The sequence below is a fragment of the Jaculus jaculus genome, chromosome 2 (genome assembly GCF_020740685.1).
Source record: "Jaculus jaculus isolate mJacJac1 chromosome 2, mJacJac1.mat.Y.cur, whole genome shotgun sequence".
Classification (NCBI taxonomy): Eukaryota; Metazoa; Chordata; class Mammalia; order Rodentia; family Dipodidae; genus Jaculus; species Jaculus jaculus.
The window spans coordinates 65471135-65495487 of NC_059103.1; the positions used below are offsets into that span (position 1 = coordinate 65471135).

General features: G+C 41.4%; 1 pseudogene; it reads left to right on the forward strand.

Moving 5' to 3' along the window:
* The first annotated feature begins 4036 nt into the window (after positions 1–4036).
* On the forward strand, positions 4037–23600 carry LOC101609080 (annotated as a pseudogene).
* The last annotated feature ends 753 nt before the right edge of the window (positions 23601–24353 follow it).

Sequence of the window (24353 nt, forward strand, 5' to 3'; positions counted from 1 at the left end):
GCAGCTTCCCCCATGCCACCCAGGCTCCCAAGCAATGTTCTATGACATTGTGAGCTTTTTCTCCACTCAAGGGGGTAGCATAAATGACACCTGAACAGGTGTCCACAGAAACATGAACATATCTTAAAGTTCCAAATTCTGAAATATGTGTTACATCCATCTGCCAGATCTTAAGCAGCATCAACTCTCTAGGATTTACCCCTACACTGGGAGGATGATGGTGAATCACACATTGAGGGCAATCTAGAACTACCTGTCTGGCATCGCTCGAGGCAGATGAAATTTCATTTGTAAGGTCTTAGCATTGACATGGAAAGTCTGATGAAATTGTTTGGCTTGATCTAAAGACGAACTCAAAAAAATACATTCCATCCTGGTCCATTGGTCAACAACATCATTTCCTTTACTTAATGGTCCAGGCAATCCTGTATGTGCTCTAATATGTTGAATATAAAAGCAATGCTTTCTATGCCAGATCAAATTTTGTAACTCTTGTAATAAGGCATATACAGTACTGTTATTCTTTATAGGGCCTGCTATTTCTAAAATTTTTACTGCATTAACTATATATGCCGAATCTGAAATCAAATTAAATGCAAATTGACAATTTTTAAACACTTCTAACACAATTTTCAATTCTACAATTTGAGGAGAGCCTGGTTGAAACTGGCATAACACAGGTTCCTGCTTCTCTACCATATAAGCCCCACAACCTGTCTTTGAACCATCAGTAAATACATTTGGTGCTCCCTTAAGGGGAGATATGGAGGTGATTTTAGGAAAGATTACAGGATGTTCCTTGAAAAATGATAATAAAGGATGTTTTGGATAATGATTATCTATCACTCCATCAAAACTACACTGTAAAATTGCCCAATCATCTACAGTGCCACCTAAGATCTTAATTTGATGACTAGAATAGGGCACTATAATCATGGCAGGCGCAACTCCAAAAAACTGCAAACATTGTTGTATACCATTTAAAGCTAGAGCAGCAACCACAGTGGGATAATGTTCTATGGATTTAACTGGGGAAACTTTTGGATATGTCCATAATAATGGTCCATCCTGCCATAATAAACCTGTAGGTTGACTATAGGTGGAAAATATACATAATGCAATGGGCTTACCTTCTTGCCATCTTTGTAAAAAGGCACTTTGTAACCTTTCTTCAACCTTCTGTAAGGCTTGTCTAGCTTCTTCTGTTAATTGTCTAGGGGAATCCAGTGCCGAATCACCCACCATTATATTATAAAGTGGCCTTAATTCAAAATTTGGCAACTTTAAATAACTTTGGACCCAATTAATGTCTCCCAATAATTTTTGAAAATCATTTAAGGTTTTTAAATTATCTTTTCTCAAATCAACCTTTTGTGGGACTATTTGATTTTTATTAATTTGGGCTCCTAAGTAATTCACAACCTCATCCTTTTGTACCTTCTCAGGAGCAATATATAGGCCTTTCTTCTTTAACAATTCGATTAATTTTATATACGTATTATCTAAAACCTTTTCATCTTTTGCAGCAAGCAAAATGTCATCCATATAATGGACACATTTAATTGCGGGAAACTCCTGCCTTAAAGGTTGGATGGCGGAACCTACATACAATTGACACATGGTAGGACTATTAGCCATGCCCTGTGGTAAAACAACCCATTCATATCTTTGATCTGGTTCTTCATCATTGCAGGATGGCATGGTAAATGCAAACCTTTCACTATCTTGTTGACACAGAGGAATGGAGAAAAAAACAATCTTTAATATCAATAACGATTATAGGCCAGGAAGCCGGCAATGATGATAACAACGGCAACCCTCGTTGTACTGGGCCCATAATCTGCATTTGCTGATTAATAGCTCTCAAATCATGCAGCAAACACCATTTACCAGATTTCTTTTTAATCACAAATATGGGTGTATTCCATGGTGACAATGAAGGTTTTATATGTTTTAAAATTAACTGCTCTGCCACTAATTCCTTAGCAGCACTTAATTTTTCAGAGGAGAGTGGCCACTGAAGAACCCACACTGGCCCCTCTGTCTTCCAAGTGATGGGAATCCCTTCCTCAGTGGCCCCTATGAAAAACCCAGACCTTGCCTGGGGTTTCTCTGTTGAGTGGTAATTGGACTTTTACGTCCTTGCAGGTACTTCCCTATCCCATACCCTGGATGGTACCCCATATCCGGCATAATCTTTTGGGAAATTTCTGAGTATTCATTACTTAACTTAAAACCCATGTCTTTTAATAGGTCTCTTCCCCAAAGGGAAATAGGAAGTTCTAGCACATATGGTTGCATGACCCCAGAATGTCCCTCCTGATCTTGCCATTTTAACTGGCTTGCACTCATATCTGGAGTTTTTGCAAAACCTAGGCCATGAAGAGTTTGAGAAGAAGCCTGTATTGGCCAATTGGATGGCCAGTCTCTTTTTGAAATAATACTTTTATCTGTCCTGGTATCCAGAAGCCCAAGAATTTCTTTGCCTTCAACCCTTAATTTTAATGTAGGTCTCTGCTCAAGATCCAGGGATAAAAATGTTAAATCATTCCCTGTGGACACAAATCCTTTATCTCCTCTCTCTTATAAATTAGCGGTAAATCTTTCATGAAGGCTGGGTAAAATGAGTAACTGGGCTATACGATCTCTGGGGGAAATGGCCACAATCCCTCGAGGGGAAGACACCATGATCTTAACTACACCGGTAAAATCTGGATCAATCACTCCTGGATGAACTATCAGGCCTCGTAGGGCTGATGATGATCTTCCTAGCAACAAACCAACTGTACCTGGTGCTAGGGGTCCTTTAAAATCAGTATCCACCACCTGGACCCCCATGCGAGGAGTTAATACGAGTCTGATGGTGGCACAGAGGTCCAATCCTGCTGAGCCCACAGTGGCTCTCCGCGGTCCCTCGGATGACGGAGGGTGGGCCATCTCTCCACTTCCTGGTTGTTGTTCTGACTCTCTACTGCCCCATATATTTGCGGGCCCTGGTGGCGTGGGCCCCGCTGTCCGTTTTTTGGATGGGCTCCACCATAACCTGGACTAAGAAGTTGCCCATTAATATCCTGCACAGATCGGCATTCATTAGCCCAGTGGTTCCCCTTTTTACATTTCAGACGTAGCCCAGGCTGCCTGGGGCGTAGGCTGTTTCCTGTATTTGGTGTATTTTCCCTCTCAGGGCATTGCCTTTTAAGGTGTCCCATCTTGCCACATCTAAAGCAAGCCTTTGAACGTCCTCTCTTGTTTTGAGACAGCTGTACCACAGCTGCTGCAAGACCAGCATTTGTCAGGGGTCCTCCTAGTTCTCTACAAACTTTCATCCAAGCCTCCAGTCCCTTGTTCTTATATGGGGTAATAGCAGCTCTACATTCTTTTGTACATTGCTCATAAACTAACTGTTTTATAAGGGGCATAGCAGCATCAGGATCCCCAAAAACCCTTCCTGCTGCTTCTACCATTCTCGCCACAAAGTCAGAGAATGGCTCTATGGGTCCTTGTAAAATCTTAGTAAGATTACCACTGACTTCTCCTTTGTTCTGCAAGGATTTCCATGCCTTAATGGCAATCTGATTGACCTTTCCATAAAACTGTACAGGATATCCTGTCTGCTGGTTGGCAAACCTTCCCTGTCCTAGCAACATATCTCTGTCCCAGACGGGATTTCCATCCCTAGCATTGACAGCAGCCTGCTCTGTAGCAAATTCAATTGTAAAGGCTCTCCAATCTAAATATTGTCCTGGACTCAAGCAGGCTCGGGCTAGTCCACCTGAATCATTTGGGGTCATGCAGTGCCTGTTCAATGACTCTACTTGGGCTATGGTGAATGCAGCAGTTATGCCATTTGTTCTTACTGACTCAGCTAGGGACTTGATGACCTTAAAATCAAGAGGCTCCTCATAGTGGTTACCCTGAGCATCTTGAAAAACTGGACAAGCAAGTTGTAGCTCTGATCTTACAGCTCGCCACACTTCCGGGCAAAAGGAACATCCTGAACCTCCCAAGGAAGCTGGGTTGCCCGACTCATCGTACAATGGCGGAGCAGAAGGGATCTTGTTCAGCTGTCCCGCCGTACTATCGGGCCCTGACTTTTCTTTTTCCTTCTTCTTATCCTTCAAGGAATGTTTTTCCATCCTCTCTCTCAAAGCTTGCAGCTCCTCATCTGTATCAGAGCAGTCCATGTCTGTTGTTTCCCTTTCTCCTGACTTCTCTGATCTTTCTTCCTTTAACATTTCTAAAGCTGTTTGTCCTTCCTCCACTGCTCTGCAGTACCTCTGGTCCTTGAGACAGCACCTAATCAGCTTCCAGATTGGTCTAACTCCTGCCTTTAAAGTTCCCTGATCCCAAGCGAAGTCCAGATCCTTCCCTAACTTATCCCAGCACGCGACCGTTAGGTTACCCGACATCGCAAACCAGGGGGCGACAGTATCACACTCATTCAAAAATCTCTCTAGGGTACTTTTCTTAACTTTTAAATTCTTTGACAAAAGCAGCTCCTGAAGAGCCAAAAAAAATTGTGTGCGAATTAGAAGCGCCCATAGTTACTTTTACCTTTAACTCTGCTCACTGGTCCGCAGTGACTTTACTTTCAGTTCGCTATCACCGCGAACTCTTCTTCGCTCTCTTTTTATCTACAGAGTAGAGCACAAGTTGTCGCTTCCCCGCGATCTTTATTGTCCCACCTTACCTTAGGGAACTTACCAGCGCTGCCCTGACTGCAAAAAGTTCTGAGCCTCCTTCAAGAAAGAGGTTCCCTGTACGGGCCACCACTTGTCGCGACCACCTCGACCAGCAAGAATGACATGACCTGAGAGCTCTTCTTTAAGCAGTTTATTCAGGAACCTTGAACAATCTTCTGACCCCGGGGAGAGCCGACCCACAAGCTAAGTAGTCCTACACTAGCCAACCCTAGTGAGCCACGTGGCCCATGCAGATAGGTCCACGATTAAGGAAGCAGAATTAGTTAAGCAGCCTCAGCCAAATAAGGACTTGTTTATCCCAGAGAGCGCTCGCTATCGGTCTAGCGAAAGGCGGAAGCCAATGCCATCTTTAGGGCACAGCACATCGCAGCTCTCCACAAGTGACAAATCTCAAAGTCTGATAATTCTAACCAGCAACAAGGCTCTGGCATTTCAATTCCACCATTCTGTTAGGCTGCTCACAGTTCTGCCAAACTTGCTGGGGCTGGCAGCTCGCCATGGCAGCCATTTCATGGTCCTGGCATCTCCATTGCAACCCACGGTTCATCCTTCTGGCCCCATGGGATCTCCATACAGGCATCTAGCAAATCTGCTTCACATCACACATGGCCATTTCCAAAACACAAGACCATGTTGCAAACTCAATGACCTTCTCTTTCCTGCATTTTTGTACTCCACAATACCAGGTAGGGTGCCAATTTGTTAATCCAGAGGTGAATAAAGCAGACTTTAAAGAACAGGACATTCCTTGGGCACTCAGGCTCCTGCAAAAGAGTCTACATTCTTCCTGTAGTCACAGTGCAGGTCAGCTGGCCCAGTATCAGTGGTTGTAATCTCTCAAACAATTTGCAGGTGACAGCAGTTTAGGCCCCAAAATTTCATTTTTTTCTGTGCCATATCCCTCTGCTCAAACCAGTCCATTTCTACACAGTAAAAAACCCTGCACAACTTCTCAGGACCTGGGCATAACAGAAGCTTCTCACACAAACTGCTAGCCCAGTTCAAGCAAAGCTCTTTCTCACCTTCATAAGCCAAACCTCACAGTCCATAGTTCTTACTGCTTAGTTCTTACTGCATTCAGGTCTTTTAACTCTGTCCAAAATAGTCCATCAAGCTGTACTTACGGCACTGCAAGATTTTAGGCCAAGGTTTTAAGTCCTTCCACATAAGGCCAAAGTCATACAGTCAGGTGTCTAGTAGCAACCCCACTCCTTGGTACTACTTTACTGTTGCAATCAGGTTTGCATTGCTGATAGAAATGAGCCAACTAAGAGCAGATTGCAGGACAAAGAGGTTTATTTTGGCTTACAGGCAGGGAAGCTCCATGATGGCAGGGGAAAACGATGGCATGAGCAGTGGGTAGACATCCCCCCGCCCCATGGCCAACATAATGTGGACAATAGCAACAGGTGTGTGTGCCAAACACTGGCACAGGGAAACTGGCTATAACACCCACAAGCCTGCCACCAATAATACACTGCCTCCCAGAGGCTTCAATTTCCAATTGCCATCAGCTGGGGAAACTAGCATCCATAACACCTAAGTTTATGGGGGACACCTGAATCAAATCACCACACATACTTAACCTCTTTCAAGATAGCATATGGGAGTTGGGGACTTTCTTCTGATTCTATCCCATACTTCTGGTGGGTAAGTGAAACAAGGTTTCTCATTAACTTTGATGCAGCTCGTATTGGTTTTGTTCTTCCCATAGTGGGTATTTTTTCGCCAGTTCATGGTGTTCTTACAAAGCAAATTGGGCCACATATGATGTTAAGTCAGTGTCTCTGTGGAGCAATGAAGTCTGTTACATTAAATAATATATTATCTGACAGCACGCATTAAAACATCTAAGGAAAATATCTTTCTTGGCCAGAGTGGCAATGAAAAGATGGCACACTGAATAAGAGTGCTTGGTACATATGCATGAGGACCTGAGTTCAATTCCTAGCCCTCATATAAGCAGCATCATGCCCACAGATTAGTGCTGCTCTCCACTTTGGTTAGAGAAGCTTCATTTTGAGGATGGTGGGACTACTGAGTCAACCAAAAACTTGTCAAAGGGCTGAGAATAAGTGACTGTGGAAGTGCTTAGCACTAAAAGAGACAGATCTCACTCCTTACAAAGCTTAGGGAACATTGTGTAAAAGCCAGAGGATGAAGAGTGATGTGGAGCCATTGAACTTGTGAGCTCACAATGATTATCATTATCTGCACAAGACATGGACACAGTTGGGCCCATCAGTATTTCATCATGGATGGTGCAGTGGAGTGTGAGGCCCTGCTTCTACCAGAAGAGTTATTAGTGGGTAATGGTTGCTGGGGAAGGGAAAAATATTTTATATAGTGATGTATCCACTGGTGGGTTGCATGTGCTCTGGGGAATGATCATGAAAGTAGCACTGGTTAGACTCAGTGGTACACACACATGAATAAAGGACATCAAAGCAGGAGAGGGAGTGATTGGGAAAAGGGAAGAATCCATCAAGAGCAGATAGTAAGTGAGCAATTGGTAAAGCAATGGGAGGGGATTATGATCAGAATGCATTTTTGAAAATTGTCAACAAAAATTTAAAAAAACAGCAATTATTGCTTCACATTCCTGTAATGCTAGTCAATGATGAACTCCAGAACCATTGAGATATTCTATCTCAAGGAAATAAAGCAGAAGAGCAATACAGGAGGGCACATAATATTCTTTTTTGGTCTATGACCTGTGCACCCATATCCATAACACTGTGATGCTTACAGAACAATATCAAAAACACTCATATACAGAATTCTCCAGATGAGTTAAGAATGAATATCATTATTCCAGAATACTTGTTGCATAATAACTGTGTTTCCTCCTCCTAGAAGTATCTGTATTGGGAAGTTCCTGTATGATCTTGTTCCTGAGCCCATAAGCTCAGCCTTCACTTCTCACTAACAATGAAAGAAAAATGGACTCTCCTATTATCATGGAAGCCCACCCCAGCAGCATTCAATGGGGAAAGAATACATAGTTTTGGAATTGGCAAACTCATAGAACCTATTATAAGGAATGGCCTCAAAGCTTAATGTATCATCTATGTAGCTTATGAAGTTTATTAGTTAATGGAAGGAATTTAAAAGTTGGCAGTTATTATGTCTTCTGGACACAACATGGTCTTAACACTCATGAACTCACAGAAGCTGTGATTTAATGCACAAGACTGAGCCCATTAATATTCTATCATGGTTGGGAAATAAGCTCACTAAGCCCCATCCCTCCCTGAGGAGCTATTGACAATTAATAGTCACTGGGGGAAGGAGAATAACTTTCTTTAGGGGTCTAGCTACTTGTAGGTTATCCATGCTTCAGTAAATTGCCCCACACCCATGGTAATGCAAGCAAACTTGGTTAAATCCAGTAGGTCACATACACACAAAAAGAGATAAGGCAAAAACAGGACATCTGGGTAAGATGGCAGCATAGGAGCCATGCCAAACCAGCCTAGGGAGGGAATTAAGCGAAACCACAACAAAGTACACTCTTCTTCTGAAAAGTGAAGGAGTATAGGTTATTCTTAGACACAGCGGAGAAGCAGAGGAGACCAAGATCCACCAGAAAGGAGGAAAATGGTCAGAATCCCAGAGGTCCTTGTGGCCAACAAATCCACATGATCCATGCACCTGCACAGCACCACCTTGCCAGAAACGCCAAGCAGCAGCAGCAGCCACCGAAACCAAACAAGGGGATTTCTCAACTTCATCAACCTTCTTGCAAAGTTAAGAAATATGAAGAAAAGATAGCTGAGATCAACTAAAGAACTACTGAAAGGGACACAGATGGAACTGCGTGAGCAACTCCAGGAGTCTGCAGTCTCCCATGCCCCAACCATCAGAACCACTAACCTCCTGCATTCAGCTCCCAGTGGCAGTGCAGCCAGTACAACTGATCAGAACTCCAGCTACACAGCACAACATGGAGGGATCAAGGTGGGCACTCAGCGTTGGTGAGATTGGAAGCCAACACAAAAGGTAAGGAGGACCAAAAAAAAAAAAAAAAAAAAGGTACATAGGCCTGCATATTGCAAGATTTAATCTCTCTTTCCATGTCAGAGCAGGTTATGGGTTATATATTCTTAGTTGTCTTTACAATTTTTAGATAAGCTGTATTTGGGGGGTTGAATATTGCTGCCTTTGATGCTTTCAAATTTATAAGGCCTTTGTCTTTTCCTTCTGTCATTATTGGGGGCAGGGTATGATTCAGATACAGGCTGACCTGGATCCCAATTCAGAAAAGAAATCTCTACCTCCTAGCTGACAAGATTAAGGGTGTAGAACAATACACACCCTTATGTAATTTGGCTTTATAAGACTATCTGTTTTTTTTAATCTCCATAATTGCATACTCTGTGCTGGTTTTTATTGAATGTGTATATTGCTCAGTTGAAGTTTAGAATTTGCCAGTAAATTTTTCTACCCAGTCCACAAGAATACTTGCTTAGCAAGCAAATTCAACACCTAGGATTACTTCTGCAGCTGGATTGGGGTATAAGAGCTACACCTGGCACCTTAAACTCATATCCTGAAAGTATATAAAAGTCATGTCAAGCCAGGCATGGTGGCATACGCCTTTAATCCCAGCACTCAGGAGGCAGAGGTAGGAGGATTGCCGAGAGTTCGAGGCCACTCTGAGATTACATAGTGAATTCCAGGTCAGCCTGAGCCAGAGTGAGACCCACAGTGAAAAATCTAAAACTCAAAAAAACAAAAAGGAAAAAAAAGTCATGTCAATGTAACTCACTGAGCTCATACAGAGCCTCTCCCACCTCATAAAATTTCTCCATGAGGGTCAGTAAAGCCACAAAATCCCCATATCAGTCCCATGGTTTTTCCTGAACTAAGTTCATAACTTTTCAATAAATATAGTGATATGGATAGTGAGCAAAGTAGCTTTCTCCTGATAAGTAGTTAGCTATGATTTGGCTCACAGAAACATGGATGCCACTTTGCCTGCCTTGGTAGGACAGAAACTATTGTCTGATTCAGGCTCATGCAATGTGGCTGCAAGCAACAACTTCCTATCTCAGCAAAAGCTTCCTGATTCTTCCTCAACTTTTTCTAGGATTAGCTTATCTAGGGGCTGGCCCTTCCTGAATCAGCCTCTTGAGCCTCCAAGGTCCCTCCCTTACACACATGAGTCTGGTGATAAGGCTCATTCTAATTGGAAATTTGATTCATATAAAAGGGTTTGAGCCACTGGTGAGCCTTCTTATCCCTCTCACCATTCCCATCTTCTCCTTCCCTTTATGAGGGAGATCTTTGTGGTTTCCCATGCCTACTGCAAAAGTGGGAGGGGGGACTTTATTTTTGACTGGGTGCTTTCCTGATTGGTTTGGGCACTTTCCTGCTTTGCTTTCCATGTCTGTGTTTCTCTTCCCCAGGGGCTTCTTTTCTGAAGAGAGACATTTCTCCATGTGTGGGAGATTTTCTTGATCTCCACCCCTCCTTCCCACTCTGAATGAAGAAAAGGGAATTTATTTTATCTTCAATTTTCCTACTTGCCTTCCTTTTAATTCTAACTTTCCCTAAAACAAATCTCATAATTCATAATTTACCCTACTCTGAGTCTGTGTTTTCAATTCTTTGATTACTTGGACAAGGACCTGAAGTAGGAGTTTACTAGCCTTGGGAAGTGGGGTCTCCTGTATCTTAATGGAAATCTAATCCCTCCTAGGACTACAATCTTGCATCAACAGTCCTATCTGGCACAGTGAACCAAGCATCACTAACTACCTCTTTCATGCTCAGTTTCTTTTCTAATCTCATTTTCTCCCACTTCACTATCAGACTCCTTCCAAGGATTTCAAGATTTTGATCTCAAGAAGAGGTTTTAACACTGATCTAATTTTTATTCTGTCTCCTTTTGGGCCCTCCAACTGTAATAAATAGCAAGCTTGCACCTAATCTTAACCTCTCTTGTACCTAATTTACTAATTTATCTAATGCTTAGCAGACATTTGAGAAGACATCTAGGCCTCAGATGCATATCTTAGTATCTATAATAGCAGCCAATATTATCCTTTATGTGTTGCTTTTAGGAACTACAAGTGAGTTGTGGGCCTTCAACCATTCTCAGGGAGTCTTATATTCATACTATGGCCCCAACTCCTCAAGCATGTATAACACCCCACTTTACCTCAGGGAAGTTTTCCCCACTGTGATTACCCTCTAGAGATGTTTTATCTTTGGATTGTCCAGCCTTACTACATGCCTTATGGACCAAAATAGTCCCATGCAACCTCAGCCATAGCAAGAAGGCATACTACAACACCACCCATGGGGATAAATGGCCATATTGGGATTTCTCCCTCCGACGCTCTGCTTTTTAATGACTCAGACTTAGTTATATGTTTCATGATACATATAAAGGTTCATACAACTGCTGCCATAGCAAGAAGGCATATTAATATACTGCATGTTTGGAGGATGTCAATATCAAAATTTTCCCTTTGAATGCCCAAATGTCCAAAGCAAGGGCTATGCAATTGCTCCTCCAAAATTCATTTTAAGCTCTATTGTGTCCTCCTTATGGCATTAAATGCTCTATGAATTTTTTCTAGGAAGACAGTAAAAAATACTTTGTCTCCAGGTAGGGCCCCGAGGACATACTAAAAGATGAGTTCGCCAAAGTTCAACTGGGTAAACAAATGAGTTTATTGGAATTCCTTACAGAGCATTATGAAGGGTTACTTTCAAGGATTTTGGATGACCCCAAAGCATCCATAGCATCAAAAGGCCAAGAGTTGGAAACAAAGAAATCCTAAGAATGTAAAACAGTGAAGAAGATATACTGGGATGTTCACTTCAACAGTTGATCAACTATGATTGGACCATACAGACCAATGCAGATTGCAAGCTGTGACATTTTCAAGACCCTGCACTACCCAGATGTCAGCTCAATACTTGAGACCTTTGCTATTTCAGAACCTGGATAGTGTGGGATGAAGCCCAACCTTAAAACATTTGGCCATGGCTTACATCCCACCCTATCCAGGGCCCTTCTTACCAGATGATCACTCCATGCTTCTATTGAGGGTCATATCTTTTAATCCTTTATACAGGAGGAAGGTTTCTACAGTAACAATTCATTCTGGATTTGATTTTGTGTATATCTCACACCTCCCTTCCGTTCCTCACCTCCAAAACCCTTTTATTTGTCCCTCTTATTTGTCCCTCGAGTTGCTTGTCAGGTATGCCTGCAACTCCAGCTGTTACAATTTAGGATCTACAGATGAGGGAGTAAATGTGGTGTTTATCTTTCTGTATTTGTGTGTGTTCACTTAGTATGATCTGTTCCAAGCCCATCCATTTTCCTACACATATCATTATATCAGTTTTCCTTAGTACTGAATATAATGCCATTGAGTATGTGTACATCTTCATTGTCCATTCATCAAACAATGGTCATCTGGACTGATTCCAGTTCTTAGCTATTGTGAATTAAGCAGCTATAAACATGGTTAGGCAAATATCTCAGCAGTGAGCAATGGAACTTTTAGGGGTAGATGCCCAGTGAAAGAATGGATGGCTCAGTGGTTAACTCTAGTTTCATCTTTTTCAGAAGTTTCCATATTGATCTCCATAGTGTTTGTGCAAGTTTTCATTCCAACCAGTAGTGAAGGAGGGTTCCTCTTTTCCTTGCATCCTTACCAACATTTATTATTGTTTGACTTTTTGATAATTGTCACTTTCTGGAGTAAGGTAGAATCTCATAGTTGTTATAGTTTGCATTTCTCTGATGTCAAAGGATGCTGAACATTTCTTAGATGAGTATTAGCCATTTTTATTTCTACTTTGATAATTCCCTATTCAGTTCTCTGCCCCATTTTTGAGTGCTTAGTTGTTGGAGTTCTTTATGGATTCCTCTATCACCAGTATAGCTGGTGAAGATTTTCTCCCACTGTGGGTAGGCTGTTGGATATATTTATGGTATATTTGTACAAAACCTTTTTATCTTCATGGTATCCCACTGTTTGAGTGTTTAATTTTCTGTGATACTACAGTATTGTTCAGGAAGTCTTTCCCCACTCCCGTATTATGGAGTTCTCCATATTTTTTCATGGAGTAGTTTGAGAGTTTCAAGTTTTATATTAGATATTTAATACATTCAGGGTTGATTTTGTGGTGAGAGGAATGAGTCTAGTTTCATTATTTCTGGATGTGGTTAGCCAAGTTGTCTAGCGCCATTTGTTTAAAATACTGTCTTTTGGGCTGGAGGGACAGCTCAGCAGTTAAGTCATTTGCCTGCAAAGCCAAAGGACCCAGGTGTTTGATAGCCCAGGACCCACATTAGCCATATGCACAAGGCAGCGCACACATCTGGAGTTTGTTTGCAGTGGCTGGAGGCCCTGGAACACCCATTCTCTCTCTGTCTCTCCCTTGTTTTCTGCCAAATAATTAAATAAAATATTTTTTAAATGCTGTCTTTTCTCCAGTGTACCTTGTTGACATGTTTGTCAAGTACCAAATAGCTATAGTTAATTGAACTAAGGGTTGGGTCATCAATAATAAAGTTCCATTGTTCTAGATGTTTGCTTTTATGCCTGTACCATGTTCTTTTTATTAACATGGCTTTGTAATATGGCATTAGATCATGTGTGATGATTCCTCCAGATTCTTTTGCTGAGGATATTTTTGGGTATCCAGGGCCTTATGCCAATCCATATAAATTTTGAGATTATTTTTTCTGTCTTTGCGAAATATGATGCTGGGATTTTTATTGGTATCACCTTGCATCTGTACATTGCTTTTGGTAGAATTACCATTTTCACAATATTAATTCTACCTATCCAGAAGCATGGAGGGTCCTTCCATCTTCTCATGTACTCCTCAATTTCTTCTTTCTTATGTTTTCATTATATAAGAGTTTCACATCCTGGGTTAGTGTTATTCCAATTTTTTTTTCCTTTTGTAGCTATTATATTACTTATCTTTTTCTTCCTTTTCTTAGTGGGCACTGACCTGTAACTCCCAGTACCAGTATGTGGCTATCACCCACAATGAGCTTTTGGTCAGAGAGACCTGCAAGGTTTCCTAAAAGAGAGGCAGATTTCTGTCAGAGTACTTGATGACCCACCAAAGGTTAGTGGTAAGACTCTACTGTTGAAGATATCTTATGTGGTTGACATGTAAAATGGAATGTGATGGCTGGAAGCTAGAAGAGAGTCAGTCCCCAGACAGAGCATCTAGTGCCAGAAGGTGCGACATGGACGACTGGGGGAAAATGACCAATATCTGTCCAAGCAACTCATGGTCTAACCTACTTAGCAGCAAATAACCTGTTGTGATGCCCTCACAAGTGCAATAGTGGCACACAGCCATGGTGGGAAACCAACTGCTCTTGACTCAGCTAACTGATATCCTCAGTGGTACGGGACCCATAGCTGAAGATGGGAAACAAGTCAGAACCATATCCAAACAAAAGCCCACTCTCCATTATCAAGCTACCACCAATCCTGGGCTATAAGAGGGCCTACATATATTAAGTTCTCTATAAAAATGTAAGGGTTGTCTCATTTGTCTGGTGCTAACTTACTCTCCATTGGAGAATCTGCTTCTCTTTTTCAGGTAGATGTAGATCCTAAGGAGAGAGCCACCCCATCATACCTCAAAAGGGCCCCAGCTGAAACTAAGAACAATTGGCAATACAGGCAAGGATGCTGTTTTCTTGATGAACTATATACCAGCACAAGGGTGAAGGAGATCAACACAGAGGAAAATCAACTCATACCAAATCAGAGATCCAGAGACCCAGAGGCCCACAACACCTCATCACTGAAGCACACCAAAAATGAACCTAAGATGGCTTAGGGAAATTTTGCATAAGAGGGGTCAGAGGGCTGGAGAGATGGCTTAGCGGTTAAGCACTTGCCTGTGAAGCCTCAGGACCCCGGTTCGAGGCTTGGTTCCCCAGGTCCCACGTTAGCCAGATGCACAAGGGGGCGCACGCGTCTGGAGTTCATTTGCAGAGGCTGGAAGCCCTGGCGCACCCATTCTCTCTCTCTCCCTCTATCTGTCTTTCTCTCTCTGTCTGTCGCTCTCAAATAAATAAATAAAAAATTTTTAAAAAATAAAAATAAATATAAAGAGGGGTCAGAAAGAATGTCAGAGCCACATGTTGGGTCATGGTATGCAGACATTTATCCTATCCATAACTGTGGGCTAACTCCAGAATTCATGACCCATTTACCTCAACAAGGAGGGGCAAAGAAGAGGGGTAGGTAATGGAAGAGACTAGTAATGTTACCAAATTGACTGTATTCGCTGAGTACAAGACTAATTAATTTTTAAACAGAAAGAAAATGAGTCAGCTTCCTGATCTCTTTCTCTATATATTTGTCTTTTGCATATAAGAAGGCTACTGATTTTTGCGTGTTGATTTTGTATCCTTCCACTTTACTGAAATAATTTATCACCTTTAGAAGTATTATAGTAGAATCTTTCAGTCACTTACATTATAATGTCATCTACAAACAGGGCTTGTTTGACTTCTTTCTTCTCAATTTGTATTCCTTTTATATCTTTTTCCTATCTTTTTGCCAGGACTAGGATTACTAGCACTATGTTGAAGAGCAGTGATGAGTGTGGGAATCCCTGCCTTGTTCCTGACCTTAATGGGAACTCTTTGAGTCTTTCCCCATTGCATATAATTTAAGCTTTATATATGTAACATTTATTATGTTGAGACATATACCCTGCATGCCTAGTCTCTCCAGCATTTTAATCATTAAGTGATGATGTATTTTGTCAAGAGCCTTCTTTGTATCTATTGAAATGCTCATGTGACTCTTGTGTTTAAGATCATTTATGTGTATTTTGTTAATCTACATCCATATTTTGAGCCATACTTGCATCCCTGGGAAGAAGCCTTCTTGATCAAGTTGTCTGATGCTTTTAATGTGCTGAATTTTACGTACAAGGATTTTGTTCAGGATTTTTGCACTTAAGGTCATCAGTGATATGTCTTTTATAGATTTTATAGTTTTATAGTTTTCTTATTTTATTTCTGCCTGGTTTTGATATTAGGGTGATCCTAGTCTCATAGAAAGAGTTGGGAAGCACTGCCTGTTCTATGATTATTTAAAAATGCTTAAGAATATGTGGTTTAAATTATCTTATGGTTTGGTAGAATTCAGCTGAGAATTCATCAGGACTTTTCATTCTGAGGAGATTTTTTATTACATTTTTAATCTTAGTGGCAGTAATAAATCTGTTTAGGAGATTCATATGCTCAGCATTGACTTTTGGTTGGTGGTATGTGTATATAAATTCACCCATTTCTTCTAGGTTGTCCAATTTTGTAATATGTCCTAATGAGTCTTCCAGTTTTATTGATGTCCATTATGACCTCTCCCTTTTCATTTCTAATTTGATTAAGTTCAGACTTCACTTTTTTTATTTAACTAAATTCTCTAGGGACTTATAAATCTTGTTTATTTTTTAGAAATAATTAGCTGTTTCTTCAGTTTTCTTAATTGTTTTCTTAATTTCCAATTCTTTAATTTCTGCTCTGATTATAATTATTTCTTTCTGCCTAAAATTCTAAGGGATGGATTGTTCTTGTTTTCCTAATGCCTTTGAGTGTATCATGAAATTTATTTTGGGTTTTTCTGCTTTTGTTATGAAGATATGTAGCACTATGAAGGTTCCCCTTAGGACTGCATCTATTGTGTCCCATAAGTTTTGTATGTTGTGTTTTCATGATCATTCAGTTCTAGAAATTTTATAATTTCCTTTTTGATTTCTTTCATGACCCATTCATATAATTTAACAGTATGTTTTTCAGTCTTCAGGACCTGGCATAATTTTTTGCTATTTCTTTTGGTAATTTCTAGTTTGAATGCATTACAAGGCTTCAAGTAATGTCAATTTTTCTTAATTTAAGAAGAATTGCTATATGCCCTGATGTGTGTGTGTGTGTGTGTGTGTGTGTGTGTGTGTGTGTGTTTGTATACACACACACACATAGGTTCCATGGGTTGTTGAGAAGAATATATGTAATCTGTAGCATTGGGTTGGAATGTTTGGTAGATGTGTGTTAGGTCTAGTTGATCTATGATATTGTTAAGCTCTATGTTGATTTTTGGAGAGACTAGTTTGTTGGTAACTTTCATTGCATTATTTTTTCTTGAGGTTCTGTAACATACAAATGGTAGTTCATCTTGCAGTATGAAGCAAAGACTGCAAGCCCTATTTATTAGAAATACTCATTTATTATAAGCAGAGCCAATGAATTACCCACAGAATGGAAGAAAAAAATTGCAGGCTATACAACTGACAGAGGCCTAATAACTAGAATCTACAAAGAACTCAAAAACATAAACAATAATAAATCAAACAACCCACTCAGAAAATGAGAACTGAACAGAGAGTTCTCAAAGTAAGAAATACAAATGGCAAACACACACTTAAGAAAATGTTCAATATCAGCCGGGCGTGGTGGCACATGCCTTTAATCCCAGCACTGGGGAGACAGAGGTAGGAGGATCGCGGTGAGTTTGAGGCCACCCTGAGACTACATAGTGAATTCCAGGTCAGCCTGGACTGGAGTGAAACCCTACCTCAAAAAAAAAAAAAAGAAAGAAAGAAAGGAAGGAAGGAAGGAAGGAAGGAAGGAAGGAAGGAAGGAAGGAAGGAAGAAAGACAGGAAAATGTTCAATATCCTTAATCATCAGGGAAATTAAAATTAAAACAACTATGACATTCCACCTTACCCCAGTAAGGATAGCAAACATTAAAAACAAAAATCTCATGAAAACAAATGTTGGTAAGAATATGGAGAAATAGGAGCCCTCATTCTCTGTTGGTGAGAATGTAAGCTGTTACAACCCCTGTGGAAATCAATATGGAGACTCCTAAAAAGAATAAATATAAAGTTACCAATAGACCCTGTTATTCCCTTACAGGGCATTTACCCTAAAAGCTCCAAGCCTCAGTTCAGAGATATTTTATCAACCATGTTAATAGCTGCTCAATTCATAATAGCTAAAAACTGTAATCAACCCAGGTGCCCATCATTGGACAAATATTCAAGATGTGACATGATGGAATTCTACTCAGCAGTAAAAAAAAAAAAAAAAAAAATGGCACAGTGAAATTTGTAGAAAAATGGTTGAACTTGGAACAGATCATACTCAGTGAGTTCACACAATCACAGAAAGACAATCATCACATGGTCTCACTCATCTGTGGTTCCTAACCCTGATCAGCCTGAGTTGCTGACATACCTGATAGGCATCTCAAGGCCTGAACAATAGGGAGTGTAGGGCTTGAGGGGAGGGGCAGAGTGTGGGGGATACAAAACAGAACTCAAATTGAACTGGTACCATAGAAACCTATATCCTAGAAGACAGACTAAAATGTTGAATCCTCAAGAAGACCTTAGAGGGAGCATCTGAAAAGAAGGGTCCTGGAGAGGGTGAGATAAAGCCTAACCTTAGATTTCTCCTGTTTGTTTCTTTCTTTTCTTTTTCTTTTTAGTTTCCTCTTGGCACTGGTCTGTAACTCCCAGTACTAGGATGCAGTTAAAATCCACAATGAGTTATAAGGTCTCCCAAAACAAGACAGACTTCTGTCAAAGCACTTGTTTACCCACCAGAATGATAAGACCCTACTGTTGAAGACACCTTATGCTATCGGCACACAACATGGGGAGACCTGGCTGGAATCCAGAAGAGAGTCAGACACCAGACAACTCACCTAGGGCTGGAAGGCGCTACATGAGCTACAGGGGGAAAGTGGCCAACATCTGTCTAAGCAATTTGAGGTCTAAGCTGCTCAGAAGCAAACAACCTGATATGATTCTCACACAAGTGCAATAGTGGCACACAGCCATGGTGGGTAACAGGTCTGCTCAGTGGAAAGGAACCCATATCTAGAAGTGAGAAACAAGTCAGAATCATATCCAGATAATTATTTTGTTCTCCAATATCAAGCTCCCACTAATCTTGGGCTATAAGTAGGACTACACCCATTAAACTCCCTCTAAATTAATAATACCTATCCTATTTAACCTGTGCTGACTTCACTATCCACTGGGGAATCTGCTTCTATTTTTCAAAGGAGATAAGCTACCCACTGCACTTCAGCCTGGCCCCAGCTGAAACTACAGAGGAATTTGGGAAATGAGCAAGAGTGCTGCTTTCTCAGGGAACCTGATATCAGCACAAGGTTGGAGATAGACACTGAGGACATTCAACATCTACCAAACCAGAGATCCAGAGGCTCCTTAGAGCCCATCACTGGAGTAGAGTAGGGTTAAAGTTGGAGCTATGGTTAGGGTTAAGTTTAGGTTTGGATATAGGGCTAGGGTTAAGGTTAGGATTGAAGCTAGGATAGGGTTAGGGTTATGGTTAGAGCTAGGGTTAGGGCTAGAGTTGGAGCTAGGGTTAGTGTTAAGTAGGTTAAGGGTTAGCATTAGGGCTAGGTCTAAAGTTAGGGATGAGTTTAGGGTTGGGCTTAAGGCTAGATATAGTGTTATGGTTAGTGTTAGGGTTAGTGCTAGAGTTAGGGTTTGGGTTAGTTTTAGGGCTAGGGTAGGGTTTGAGTTAGGGTTAGGGCTAGGGTTAGGGTGAGGGCTAAAGTTGGGGTTAGGCTTAGGTTTAGGTCCAGTTCTTGAGTTAGGGTTAGGCCTAAGACTAGGGCTTGGGTTAGGGTTAAGGCTAAGGTTAGGGTTAGGGTTACAGCTAGGTTTAGGGTCAGAGCTAAGTCTAAGGTTAGAGATAGTGTTAGGGCTATGGATAGGGTTATGTTTTGGGTTTGTGTTAGCACTAGTTTTAGGTTTAAGGTTAGTGTTAGGGGTAGGGCTATGCTTAATGTTAAGGGTTAGGATTGAAGCTAGGGTTAGGGTTAGCATTGGAGCTAGGTTTAAGAATAGAGTTATGGTTAGGTTTGGAGGTAGGGTTAGGGTTAGAGTTAGTGTTAGCCTTACATTTAGAGTTAGGGTTGGAGCTGGGCTTAGGTTTAGGGTTGGAGCTAGGATTAGGTTGAGGTTTGGTGCTAGGGTTAGTATTGGGGTAGGTTGAGGGCTAGGGGTATAGCCATGGTTAGGGTTAGGGTGAGATTTGGAGCTAGGGGTAGGGTTATGGTTAGGGATAGAGCTAGTGTTAGACTTAGGGTTAGGATTAAAGCTAGGTTACACTTAGGGTTATAGCTAGGGTTAGGGATACAGTTAACTTCAATCCTAGCCCTAGCCCTAACCACAACCTAAACCCAAACCCAAACACTAGCCCAGGCCCTAGCCCTAACTCTAACCCTATCCCTTAACCCAATCCTAACCCTATCCTTAACATTAGGCCTAGTTAGGATTAGGGTCAGGTTTTGAGTTAGGTTTAAGTTTAGGGTAAAGGTTACGATAGAAGCTAGGTTTAGGGTTAGGTTTAGGATTGAGGGTATTGTTAGGTTTGAAGCTAGGGATAGTGTTAGGGTTAGGGATGGAGCTAGTGTTTGGATTAGAGTTAGGTTTGGAGCTAGGGTTAGGGTTGGATTTAGGGTTCATTTGGAGCTAAAGTTAGGGTTAGGGTTAGGTTGGGAGCTAATGTTATGGTTGTGTTTAGAGGTAGGGATAGAGATATGGTTATGATTGAAGCTAGGGTTAGGGTTGGATGCAGTGTTATAGTTATAGTTGGATCTAGGGTTAGGGTTGAAAGTAGAGTAAGGTTTAAGATTAGGGTTAGGTTTGGAGGTAGGTTTGCTGTTAGGGTCAGGGTGAGAATTAGAGCTAGGGTTAGGATTGGAGCTAGGGCTAGGGTTAGGATTGTAGCAAGGGTTAAGGTTAGGGTTTGGGTTGGAGCCAGGGTCAGGGTTAGGGTTGGAGCTAGGGTTAGGGTTGGAGATGATGTTGGGGTTAGGTTTAAGCTAGGGCTAGGTTTGGAATTAGGATTAGGGTTAGGATTAGGTTTGGAGCTAGGGTTAGGGTTAGGGTTGGACCTGGAGTTAGGGTTAGGTTTAAGGTTTTGTTTGGAGGTAGGATTATGGATAGGTGAAGGTTACAGATAGGATTGAAGCTAGGGTTAAGATTAGGGTTAGAGTTGGTGCTGTTAGGTTTGGTGCCAGGGTTGGTTTAGTATTAGTCTTGAAGCTAGGGTTAGGGTTTGTGCTAGGCTTATGTTTAGAGTTAGGATTGAAACTAGTGTTTAAATTAGATTAGGATTGGAGTTAGATTTAGTGTTAGGGTTAGGGTTACGGTTATGATTGAAGGTAGGATTAGGGTTAGGGTTGTAGCTAGGGGTAAATTTTGGTTAGGGTTAGTGTTTAAGTTAGTTTTAGGAGTGAAGGTAGAGTTAGTGTTAGGGTTGGGTTTGCAGCAAGGGTCCTTGTTATTGTTAGGGTTGGGATTGGTGTTAGGGTTAGGTTTAGGGTTGGAGCTAGTTAGTGTTAAGGTTATGTTTAGAGCTAGGGTTAGGGAAAGGTTATGATTGAAGCTAGTGTTAGACTTAAGGTTGGAGCTAGGGTTAGGGTTAGACTTTGGTATAGGGTTTGAGCTAAGGTTAGGTTTGGGGTTGTAGGTAGTATTTGGTTTGGCTTAGGTTTAGGGTTGTGGTCGGGTTTGAAACTTGGATTAGTGTTGGAGCTAGGGTTAAGGTTAGGATTGACTCTAAGATTAAGGTTAGGGTTAGGTTTGGAGGTATGTTTAGTGTTAGGATGAAACTAGGGTTATGGTTAGGGTTAGGGTTAGTGTTTGTTTTAGGGCTATGGTAGGAACTGGGGTTAGAGAAAGGATTAGGGTATGGGTTGGTACAAGGATTAGGAATAGGGTTAAGATTGAATTATAGCTTGGGTTAGGTTTAGCATTAAAGATAGAGTTAGAGTTAGGGTTGGAGCTACAGTTAGGTTTAATGTTAAAGTTTGAGTAGGGTTAGAGTTAGGTTTGGAGATTGGGATAGGGTTAGAATTAGGGTTAGGGCTGGAGCTGGGATTGGGTAGATTTAAGAGTTAGCATTGGAACTAGGGTTAGTGTTAGGGTTGGAGCTATAGTTAGGGCTAGGTTTCAGCTATGGTTAGGGTTAGGGTTGGGGATAGGATTAAGGTTAGGGTTAGGTTTGGAGCTAGAATTCAGGTCAGGTTTATTGCTTTTTTGGAGGTTGATTATGGTTAGGGTTAAGGTTACGATTGAATCTAGGGTTAGGATTAGAGTAGGTTTATGGTTAGGATTATGGATAGGATTGAAGCTAAGGATAGGATTAGGGTTAGAGTTGGAGCTATGATTAGGGTTAGGGTGTGAACTATTGTTAGGATTAGGGTTCAACCTAGGTTTAGGGTTAGTGTTGGAGCTAGGGTTATGTTTGCAGTTAGGTTTAGGGTTAGGATTAATGCTAGGGTTAGAATTAGTTTTGGAGCTAGGGTTAGGGTTAGTGTTGGAGCTAGGGTTAGGGATAGGGGAGGAGCTTGAATTAGTGTTAGGATTGAATCCAGTGTTAGTATTAGGGTTAGGGATAAGGTTAGAGCTAGGATTAGGGTTAGGGTTAGGGCTTTACTAGGGTTATGTTTGGAACTAGTATTAGGTTTAATATTACCATTGAAGCCAGAGTTAGTATTAGGGTTAGAGTTGGACCTAGTGTTTGGGTTAGAGTCAGGAATGAAGCTAGTGTTAAGATTAGGGTTAGCATTGGAGGTAGCTTTAGGAGGTAGCTTTTAGAGTTAGGTTTAGAGTGAAGCTAGAGTTTGTGTTAAGTTAGATTTGGAGTTAGGGTTCTGCTTAGTGTTATAGTTATAGTTGGATCTAGGGTTAGGGTTAGGGTTAAGTTGGGGTTGGAGTTAGGGTTTAGGTTTGGTTTAGGGTGGAATCTGGTTAGTGTTAGACTTAGGGATAGGGTTAGGGTTGTAGGTATAGTTAGGGTTGGGGTTTGGATTAGGGTTATGGTTGGAGGTAGATTTAGGTTTAGGGTTGCAGCTAGGGTTAGAGTTATGGTCAGTGTTAGGTATAAATTTCAATCTAGGGTTGCTGTGAGGGTAATGTATGAAGCTAGGTTAGGATTACAGTTGGAGTTAGGTTTAGATTTCGGGTTTTAGTTGAAGCTAGGGATAAGGTTAGAGTTAGGCTTAGGGTTGGGGTTAGAGTTAGAGTTAGTGTTTTTAGCTGGGGTTAGTATAAGAGTTGGAACTGGGCGCGGAGGTGATTCCACAGTGAGGGGGGAACGCAGCGGTGGCAGCCGCGGGGGTGGCAAGCGGCAGCAGCGTCCGTGTGTGCGTGTGTGCTCTGGTCTGAATCACCGAGGGGGGAGAGGAGGCGGTGGAGGAGAGAGAGGTGGCGGCGGTGGCAGTGGTCGTAGAGGTGGCGGAGGCGGTGGCAGTGGGTACGAATCAGCTGGGGGGGTGCAGCGGGTCAAGCGGGAGTTCAAGGAGGTGCTGAAGAGCGAGGAGACGAGCAAAAATCAAATTAAAGTAGATCTTGTAGATGAGAATTTTACATAATTAAGAGGAGAAATAGCAGGACCTCCAGACACACCATATGAAGGAGGAAGATACCAACTAGAGATAAAAATACCAGAAACATATCCATTTAATCCCCCTAAGGTCCGGTTTATCCCTAAAATGTGACACCCTAATATTAGTTCTTTCACAGGAGCTATATGTTTGGATATCCTGAAAGATCACTGGGCGGCAGCAATGACTCTGCGCACAGTATTGCTGTCCTTGCAAGCGCTCTTGGCAGCTGCGGAACCTGATGACCCTCAAGATGCAGTAGTAGCCAATCAGTACAAACAAAATCCTGAAATGTTCAAACAGACAGCTCGACTTTGGGCACATGTGTATGCTGGAGCACCAGTTTCTAGTCCAGAATACACCAAAAAAATAGAAAACCTATGTGCTATGGGCTTTGATAGGAATGCAGTAATAGTGTCCTGCAAAAGAACTGCTTCTGAGTAACTGATGCATAGAGCGCTGCTCATAGTCAAGCTGGCTCTTCCTTGAGGAGTACCACAACCTGTTATTTTAGGATTCTGCATACATTTCTTTTAAACTGGCATTCTTGCCTAATGATGTTATCTAGGCACCATTGGAGACTGAAAAAAAAAAATCCCTGCTCTGTAAATCTAATTAAACATCTGTGTAAATTTAAAAAGGGGACATACTTTAATTTTTTTTCTTAATAGTGTAAAAGTTCTTTGATCTAAGCTAGCTAAAACCATGGGGGAAACATGCTACTTTAGTGCTTAGCAGTGTAACAAGACTAGCGAGTTTGCTTCAGGATTTTGTTGAATAATTAAGATACTATTTTGAGTGTGTCAGGGCCATTCAGATTGTTGGTGTTGCATCACAGCTACCTTAACTGTTTTTAACCTGGGTCCTCTGTGCCTGTGAATTTACTTGCATACTTGTACTTGACTTCTTAGGATGGGTAGCTGAAAAGACCACCATTTTACACTAGAAAATTCTTAAATAATGAGATTGATTCAGATTTGAAGATGGTGACCTATTCAGAGTCTTTTTGTCCCTGTGGGCCGATTGGGACACTATATCTTTCCCCCATTACCACACACAAGTAATACTTCAGTGACTTTCTCTGTACTTGGTGGGAGAATGTACTGACGCAGGACCCCTGCTTCAGTGTTAGGTTGTAGGTTTGAATGCTCTGTCACAGTTAACACACTTAACATTTGCCTATGTAGGTAGTAATGT